This window comes from Drosophila gunungcola, chromosome 3R (assembly GCF_025200985.1).
Source record: "Drosophila gunungcola strain Sukarami chromosome 3R, Dgunungcola_SK_2, whole genome shotgun sequence".
NCBI lineage: Eukaryota > Metazoa > Arthropoda > Insecta > Diptera > Drosophilidae > Drosophila > Drosophila gunungcola.
The window spans coordinates 16711473-16721982 of record NC_069139.1 but is presented as its reverse complement, the minus strand read 5'-3'; positions in this window follow the sequence as shown (position 1 = coordinate 16721982).

The following is a 10510-nucleotide window of genomic DNA, read 5'->3' as shown; positions in this document are numbered from 1 at the left end:
AGAAAAGTATTTTTTGATAAGCTTACACTATAGCTAGCTTACAGCAATTCGCAACGTTATCGTGCCAATTAGATCAAAAGTAAGAAATGCTTAAAATGAAATAAACTCCAGCGAGGTTAGCCTAACTGCGGAGGGCATTAGTGTTAACTTATTTGGGGAACGATTGTTGCCGCTTTATGTGGGGCAATAAAAGGGCACTCGACGGTAAAACAGGACCGGCCTGTTTTTTTTACGATCGTATGCGAGGTATGCTAAGCAGCAGACCGTTAAGGAGCCATCGGTAGGTGCACTTTGTTGGAATAGTTCATTGCACATGCACGGGCCAAGGAGAACTTTATGGTTTTTGGCATGGAACACGGCCGTCGTAATAATCATAAGTAATCTAAATTCACAGTTATGTATTGTCTGCCACCCACTTTCCCACCACCATCGCATTTTCCGCTTCGTCTGAGTGCAATTGTAAAGTGCATGGTTTTATAGCATACTTTTTTGGGACCGTCTTCGTGCCTGGCTTGCCTTTGGTTGTTTGCCATTTTTATTTCTGGCCAAAACACAAAAGTGTAATTTACATTTATGCTGATGATAATGATAATTGCCATTGTTGATTCTGTGCCAGCCCTGACTCGCAGTGCCCTCTTTGTTGTTGGCCAGCTCGCGTTCTTGTTTTTAATTAATTAATTTCAATTTTATTATGTAGCTATTTTCGGCCATTGTTATTTCATTGCGTTTCAGCCGCAACGTTTTTTATGCCTTCAGTTTTTGTGTATGTTTATTTTTTATTTTTTTTGCAGGCATATGTGTTAGTTATTCCGGTTTCCGTTGTTGGCTTTATTTTATTTTTATCAAATTGATATGCGTAAAATTTGCTGGATCAACTGCATCTAGATTGATTTAATTGGAGATTTCTGATTTGGTAAATGTTGAATGTCCTTCCCAACGATTATTCGTTCAGTTTGATTATCCGATTGCTTAACACGGCAGAAGGGTATCAGATAATCGTCGTGGCTACAAATCAAATTTTCGCATCAATGAGAAAATGTTTTAAATTTTTCACAAACCCTGATTTGCCATAGAATTTCTCTTCACGCATTATTCTTAATTATAATACATGCAAGCACAAACACAAAGCCCGTCAGTGGAGTTTTTGGCTCGAAGAAGTATCATAAATTATGCAGTTTGTATGAACAGCTTTAATATGATTTAAGCGGACAAGAATTCTAAAAGCTCTTGCAGGCTCTTTCACCTTTCAAGTGACATTTATTATTAAGCAAAGTGCAGCTTGGAAACAAGTTGCCGACGAAACAAATTGGAGCGCATTAAATTAAGTCGTTCAAAGAAATCCAAAATAAATAGTTGCCAATTTATTAGGCAAGGAAATAAATAATGCATTTAGCTCGGAATAAAATAGAGGCTTAAGAGCAGCTCAAAGGAGCTGGAGAGGCGCAGATCTAACTAAGTTTTTCCCAATTTGACTGCACAATGCAGCAGCCAAACCGAAGTTAAACAAGCAAATTAACATTTTAAACACACTGCCAAAAACGAATCCATGATGCACACAATTCCATGTTCATTTACTGCGCCCGCCGCCTCTGCTCTTCAGCTTTTGCGCTTTGTTTGAGTTTGTTTTGCCACTGCAACTGTATCCGTATTTGTATTTGTATCTGCAACTGCCACTGCATTAGTATCTGCATCTAAGTCCCGTCTGTGTCCGTGTCTGTTTACCCTTGCCAGTCAAAGGGCTGCTTCCATCGGGCCTCGTTAAAGGCAGGCGGCTGACATATTTGCTTAGTTTTAACGTTAATGGAAATTTAATGCAGTTCTATAAATCTTTGGCTGCCATTTAGTGCAGGTCAATAAATTCACCTGTAAGGTGAATACAAATCAGTTCATTGTTTTCAGAAAGTATCAAGAGTTACCTAGGCAAATATTGAAGTTAAACATTGTACCAGTGCATAGTAATTCCGGAGAAAACCAAAATCCAAAGCTTAGAAAATGATTTAAAATAAAAAAAAACTTTAAAATATTGCGCATTCGTCATGTAGAGCATTTCCCAGCTGCCGTTTTCGACCTATTTAAGCTTGTTCTGAAAACGAGAATTTGGTTATTTATTTATTAAATGTTCAACAATGGCAGCTCAAATGTATAAGAAGTAAATTTGGTAAATATTGAATTTAAAGATTCCGCATACGCAATGTGGTACCTTAAGACCTTTTCCATTATGCTGCTGCTGCCTGCTTCTACCAACATAATTAAAATTGCGGTTGAATTATATATTGCACCTGTGGCGGTCGACCGCAGCCATGTCCTCCGAGCTTGGCAAACGGTGCGCACATTGCCCGTGTGAAGTCCTGCGGTTTGGCCACGGCACTTTAAAACCTGCCCCCGCTCACCACCAATGAAAGGGATGTAAAAAACAACAAGTTAAAGTTGTCTGCCAGCTCCTTTTTGGCCGTATAAATTTTAAGTGCAACACATTAACGGGCTGCAAGTTGCAACCCGCAGCGCAGGGTGCAAAGGCAAATGCACCTAGCTCCCAGCTGCCACAGCTCTTAGTGGCACTTACAACATATGGACGACGTGTTATAATTGCCTCAGCCACAGAAAAAGGGACGGGCTCATAGGCGGTTACGGGGTGGAGTCGTGCAAAACTTTACTAAAATGACTTTCCATAAAGCAATTGAGCCTGGTCTGCAACGCTTGGAATTTTTTTCTCCGCATTTTAGGTCAACTTTTCTGCTGCTGCTCTTGTCGCAGTAAAGAGGCGACCTTGTTTGGCTCGCTTAAACCTGAGCAAGTTCAGACCACGCCCACAGTGGTGACTTGCATTGCCCCAAACAATGGTCACGTTAACAATACCCTTATACTGTGTAATCTCGAATTTTTTTATATTTGAGCCACACGCTGTTTATAGTAAGGGTATTTTAAATGTTAACAAAAAATTAATTCAAAATAAACTTAATATAAGTTGCTTTGAATTGAAAAGTAACACTACTTTTTCTGATATATTTACAGACTCTGGAATTTTCTCAAAAGAATTGTAGAGCATTGAAATAATATATTTTAATGAATTTTTAAATTCAAAACTGTTTTCAAAACTTGAAAAGGGCATTCATCGTTTGGATTTGTAGGCAGTTTGCCTTCGTTTCTTGTGTTTCTGGCTTACTTTTTTCTTTTCTCTAGTTACAATAATGGCAAGCCAGTCTGGACAACATAATCACGGGTTTAATGCATATAATTTTCTGCATGAACTGACCCGAAACCACCCATCTAAATATCCATGACCAAGGCTGTTCATAGTCATTAGTTTCACGCTCCGGTCCGCTGTGTTCAGTTCTGTTCTGTCCTGTGCTGTGCTTTTCGCCATGAATAATGACTTGCCACTTGATATTGTTAGCAAATAGCGAAAATTATTAATGTGCCCGGTGGGGGGCAGCTAGGCCTTCGCTAAAGGTCATCTAATGCCGTCGCTTTGTGGTCGAGCTCGGTTAAATACCCTTGTGGAGACCATCACCGCAGATATGGGCACAATCCAATACTCCATAGGTGAATGATTGAATCGGCTTTGTGGGCGTAATGAATGCATTTTCAGAGAACCGCGTGCACGAACATTGCTCTTATCAAACAGAGGCGACCACCCCCCAGGACATAAATCAACTGCAGTGATACGGGGTTGCCATAAACTTTTGACTGATTTTTTTGTCACTTGCCAGCGCAAAGCAAAGAAAGTATATTACGACTCAATGGGGCCAACTGATTGTTTATAAATAAATACCGTAAACAAATAGCTGTAAAAAAGGCCCACCGAAATTGAAATGAATTTTAAAAAGAAATGCAAAGAGAAATGCGAAATCACAGTCGTCGGAGGGTATCTATATTAAAAATGCATTATGAAAAACACGTCTGTTTGTTTCGCCGACTGATGGAATAAAATGGGCGTAAAAAATGGAGGATTATATGACCCGTATGAACGTACCCACACATACACTAAGGAAAAATATTCTACACAAAAGTAAGCCTCTTGAGAAGGTATATAATTCGAAACATATTTTAAATCCTTTAAATCTCAAACTGGAATAAGATAAAAAAATTTAAAGCTTCAAAAATTCGGAAACAAATTATAACTATGTTATTATTTATTTCGCGTAAAAGACTTTTGATTTAATGAAAATTCTCCGATTAACTTAAGCATCATGAGAAATTCAACAGGTTGAAAAATGTTATTTAAGGTATGCTGTTGAGTTAAAGAGCTGCCTTCATTAAAACTAAATCCCATATTTATTGATACCATTTCGTATATATTTCTTGATTTTTTTGTTAGTGTATAAGCGCATCTGTGTAACATATATTATATATATGCGTTCAATGCAGCATTCAATTGCAGCGGGAAATAAACATGCATCGAGCTGACTGCACGCACCGCAGTAAACATGTCGCTCGAGCAACGATTACGGGTCTCGGGTTCTGGTTCGGGGCAGCGGATTACGACTACGGCTACGGCTCAGCCTTTCTCCGGTAGCCATGGCACGCTACCAGAAACCAGTACGACATGCCACTCATTTCAAGTGGCACCGAACCACTCACCGTACTCACCCACTCACGCGTCACTGCATTCAACAAGCAATTGAATAACAGCATTCCCATTTAACGCGTTTCTCGTGTGCCGATTGAATTGAAGCTACAATATCGGGGAAGAATGAACCTAGCAGCAGGTGCCGTAAATTGGGCTAGTTTCGGCTAAAAGCATTAGGCTCTCAGCAGTTTTATTTTAATTATAACTAAAAGTTTTTGAAAAGTGCGTATTTATACACGCATTTGTCCTCTTGTTATATTAACTATAGGTGCATATAGTTGAGCGAAAAACGGCTATTAAATAAATAAAATATTAGCCGCAATTAGCCACACAATTTAAATTGTATGTACATGAAAAATAAAGCCGTATTAATTAATATTAGCTTATCAACTCACTATAAATAAAGCATTAAAAAAGTTTTGGAATCATCAGCAATGCTGGGTGACGACCAAGTTAAATCCTCTTTTGTTTTCGCTAGTAATACATAATCAATAATGAGCCTTGACACTCGACCATTTTTTGCCGATCTCCAAATATTTAATGCCTGCGCATGAAATCTCACACAAAGCAAGGCGAAAAAGGTCGAATAAATCGCTCTTTGTTTGCTGGCAGCAAATAAATACATAAATATGCAGCTTACGAGTGCAACAAGCGTTGGCCATCGAGCAGCGATATGCCATTTTTTTTAGCATGGATATAGAAATGTAAATACAATTTATGTATAAATGTGTGCTACGCCTCGATGCAGACACACTTTTGATTTACAGTGCTGTGTGCAAAAAGAACTCGCATTGCCCTGGTTAGTTTTTCAATAGGTCTTTCGTTTTCAATGTCATTTGGGGCCTGAAAAAAAGCAATGTAGATTTGCAGCTTACCATTTTATTTATTTTGCAGTATTATCATTCGATTGGAAGGAATGGCTCTGGGGATTATGGCGCCCGACATGAAGCTCAAAAGCGAAAATAAATATTTTCAACCTTTTTTTTTGCAAGCTCAGCTGAACTTGCAATTGATATTGGACTTTTAGCTTTGTGATTAGCGGATTTCCTTGAATTTTTGTTAATAAATCTTTAAATTAAAAGTTAAGGCCATTTAAGATAGCTTTATTTAATAAATTTTAATTTATTCACAATCCCAACGATATGATATATTTATGACACAGAGTGTTCTTGTACTTATTTCTGTAAGTTTTAAAACTTGATAATACTTTAGAGCTTTAAATTGAAATTGTTTTATTGGGTTCTTCTATTACCGAACACTTTGCGAGAGCTTGTTGTAGCTTCAGCCCACTCAAAATAAAATTATGATTACACATGTAATACAAAACCAAATCAAATTATCTGTCAAATTGCAAAGCGCTCGCCAAACAGACAAATCAAATGACTATAGAACGTGCATTGTGCATGCCCATATAAACTATAATAAAATTGAATTAAATTTACGAAACCTTTGGTTTGGGTCGGTATCGGCTCATATCATAGCAACATCCACTTGAGCTGGGCCAATTGTTCATTTGTATAATAAAATTCAATGAGCTGCCTAACCGAATTCCCAATTGCATAACAACAGACTGCTCATGTCCGCCTACTTATGCGTGTATATATTTAGTCAAATTATTTACAGTTTACATTTGCCCCATTTTTATGGACGCCAGATGATCGGAAAACAAGTTTCGCAGAGAAATTTTATCGCTTCCATTGCATAGTTTGAGGAGTTTTTGGAGTACAGGCCACCAAAAATAATCCAAAATGTAAATTATTTGGCAAGCATTTTATTATCATAATAATATTGCACAGCAAAATTTGCTCATCGGTATGCACCTGTTTGTGGTTCACGATTTTATTCGGATGAGGGGGTCAGCAATTTAGTTCTTTTCAGCTACGGTTAGAAAGATGATGTTAGTGGGGCTAGTTGCAATGCCAATGCATATTTTGGGTTTTGGTAAAATCATGGACCTTTAATGAAACTAATAGTGATTTCATTACCATCATGAAAATGCACTGAAAATTTAATATCCTGTCAGTCGAAGGTTCTCAACAACGAAGCGATTGAAATTATATTTTAAGACTTAAACTGTAATTTGTTAAAAATCTAGAAATTCCCTATAAACCCTCTACCGTCCAAAAAACCTTTGTATGTCTTATTACTAGTTTGGGTTTATTTTACTTTGGCTTAGAAATACCTTAATATGATTTAGCATTATTTCAACTGTGTCTACTAAGTAGCTCGAAAAACATATTTCGCAAGAATGCTAATAAGAATGTTATTATACTATATCCTTTTAAGCGGAATATAAATTCTCCAAATCAATGTAATTAGCCTTATCTCAAACTCTTTCTCTTAGTTTATGTGTATCATTGAATTCACTTTATTTTTTCCCTTTCCCCGCCTGGCAGTTTCCAATCGCTATTTGCTTTTGCCATGCATAATTCATGCGTAATTATTGAAAGCAAACATTGCGACGGGGTTCAGCTGAGTTCAGTTGGGTTATTTTGACCCGTTGTGCTGGGGAAAAAAAGCCACACATATGCAAATCGGTGTTTAGGCAAATGTGGGCGTGCAGCGCAATTGTGCGTGCGCTTCGGTGGCCGGAACAAATTGACTTGCCATTAAATATTATTATCAATTCGCCGCACATTTTTGCTAATTTTATTTAATTCCTTTTTAATTTTGTGTGCTGGCATTTGGCCCAGATGCTGCTGGCATGCTTTTAGCCTATCTCAATGTTCTCCCCAACTCCCCAGCCATTTTCCACTTGCCACTCGAAAGAGTCCAGTAAAACACTTTTGCTTTCAGTGCCTGGCAGGCAGAAGTTTCCGCTGCCGGTGATTAATGTGGCGCAATAATGTTAGGCCAGCTTTAAACCACGGCTCAGAGATACAAAGGCAGCAGCTAGCCGGCACACACATGCCACAACCCGCCATTCCTGCCATTTACACGGACCTTCGAGATCGCAGCACCTCGCCTTTCTTGGCTTTCTTGGGGTTGGCAAATATTTTTGTCTGCTCGCAAAATATTTAACACAATGGCCGTTAATGGCTGTGGCCAGCTAGCGATGTTTCTCTTCTTTTCCCGCTCTTCAATTTCGATGCTCGCGTTTATTTTTTTAGTTTAAACATAACAAGCGATAAATTAACTGAGGCCTGACAGCAAGAAGCTCTTTGCCGGCCACACTAATTGCGAGTGCTGGTCATATAAATATAAAATCCCATGGCCGCAGATTTTAAAGTGCTAGTCTTAAAGAAGGCTATAGATTTTCCCCCCATCGCTCCATCCACTTTTTCCCCCAGTGTATGCTCTCTTGCACCACATTAATTAATTATGTTATTATGCACGCAAAGTTTTTGCTGTGTGTGTGTGTGTGAAAGAGGGGTAAAAGTTTTTAGTGTGCTACAAAATATTGAAAATTAAGACCCAGCCAAAGTCTGCTCACCGCCCACTTTTCCTTGCAAAGGTGTCTATTAGCGGGCAGCCCGCACATACACTCCACCCAAGTTGGGAAGACAAGGATTTTTATATGCCAAAGTTTCGCCTCATGAGTTTGAAGCTTTTGTGTTCACACATTTTAAGCGTTTTTATAGACACTTTATGCTGGCTGCTGCAACGCGGCGTATGCGTAATGTGGCAAGTTTTAATGATTTATGCGCCAGCGTATTATGCGTTCATAAAAAAGGTGCAAAATGGATAATATAATGCGTTAAGTAGATGTTCTCCTTTGAGGGCGGATAAAGACATAAAGTGGAACTCTTCTTGTGTTCCTATAAATATATGAAAGTAGCTTATCAGTCTCGAGTAATGTTTTCACAGAGATTATAATAGTGGATGAATTACTGCTTCATACTAATATTTATTTTACTCGAATACTGATATCTATTGATCAAAAAGCTTTGAATGTTAATATAATTTAAGTGTTTGTAAAAAAATTAAACTTACATAAATATTTATTTGCATATGTAACTAATCTTTCATATTTCTTTCATATTTATAGATGTTTTGGTTTTAGTTTAGTTGCATACATTCTTGGCTTCTAAATAAATTTTAAATTTATATTGAAAATTATTTAAAAAAATTAAACAAAGTTTTAAAGAGATTTGTCATAATATTGTCTCTCTTAACTCATAATCTTCTTGATTCGTTTTCAGAAAAAGTAACAACAATCAAATTCATTTGTTAAAATAAAACTCTTCTTCTTGATATGTTTTTGTTGCTCTTTAGTCTGATAATGTTTGAGTGGTGCTGGGGTTTTCTTGAGGCATGTGTGTGCTTTCTGGGGGTGTGAGGTTTGCTAATGGTAAGCGCCGACTTGCGTTTACCTTTGGCGACAGGATTCGAGGACTAACAATTCGATGTCGATAAATCGTTACAATGGCAAACGCTTGTTTGTTTGTATGCGTAAGTAGGTAGTGTGTTTGCACTGCCACTCCCTCGCACCAATGCAAACACTAACACTGACACAAACACACGTACCCATACCAACGCACCATCGACTGAAACCTGAATAAACATAAATGCATGGCGTTTATGTTAAAAGCACCCAACGGGGGCACTTATCAGGCACCGAACGTTGTCAGCCAAAGATTCAGATCCAGCTCCCGATTCGGCTTCCTTGTCCTGCCACGCCCACTTCTGGCCGGAGGCTGTCGGCATGAGTGATTGCTGCTGCATATGTGGGAGTGAGTGCTTTGCTACTTGCTGTCAGGCGATACTTTAACGGCTCCTCTTTTCGTTTTTCCATTTCCACACGCAAACAAAAGTTTTTCGATAAGATAAATTTCACAAAAATGTCGATGAAATCCTTTGTGCTATCAATAACCAATTTTTTGTAACAGGTCGCTGCAACCATCAATGCTAAATTGTTTTACTTATTTCTAAATTATAAAATCTGTAACCAAAAAGAAGAGAAAAGAGAGGGGAAAATAAATAAATGCTCAGAAAAAAGTAACAAAGTTTGATCAATTAGATGACTATATTAGAACAATAATTAAGTTAATCAATTAACATAGTTAAAAGCAAACATCTTGAAAAGCAACTTAAATATTAGATGAAAAATATTTTCCTCCGTGTATAGAAAGCGAATTTCTTGGGGATATTCAACACGACAATGCCAGATTCAGAGGCCAAGTCACACCGTCGCATTGCTTTGGGCGCTATGTAAATTTGCCAAAGTGAATGTGTCCTCCTCTGCATCCTGTATCTCCTTTACTCTCACTCCTTCGTCCTTTCAGTTTGAGGCTTCAAACAGGTGGGCGCTACAATTACTAAATGTTGCTGCAGCTTTTAAATCAAATGAATATTTATTAAAGCACTGCAGCTAAGCAAGCGGACAAAGGCAAAAGCAAAAGCAAAAGCAAAATCAAAAGAAAACGCGAAGGCAAAGAGCAGCTCCAAAGCGGCGAAACCGTAAAAGACGTGGGCACTGTGGCTCAACGCGTTTATGCCTCAATAAGCTCATGATTAATAGCCCGTCTCGCTGGCTTTGTAATGAGCAAAAGGCGAACGAACCAGGCAACCGAGCTGCAAACGAATCAACCGAAGGGAAAGCTGAAAAACTGAAAAATGTAAGGGGATGAGGTGGAGTCACTCCCATTTTTTCCCTGCCCTGGAACTTTATACAAAAATCCCAGCTGGGAGTACGAGTTTACGATGAAATGTATGTGTGGGATACAAATTGCGCTTGGGGAAAAGAACGATGAACCGACCAGAGAATTAAAATCTGGATAAGAATCCTTCAGTCCGATTAAATGCTCTATAGTTAGGTGTTTATGCAAATATAATAGAAAATAGTTTTCATTTTACTGGATATTATTATATAAAAACAATCTTAATTAAATTTAATACATTACTAATACTTCCTTTTAGCGGAATCTAGCTATACAATTTTTGAAAAATAAATTAACAAAATAATTTTGTTTGTCTTAAACAAATAAATCAGCTATGAAA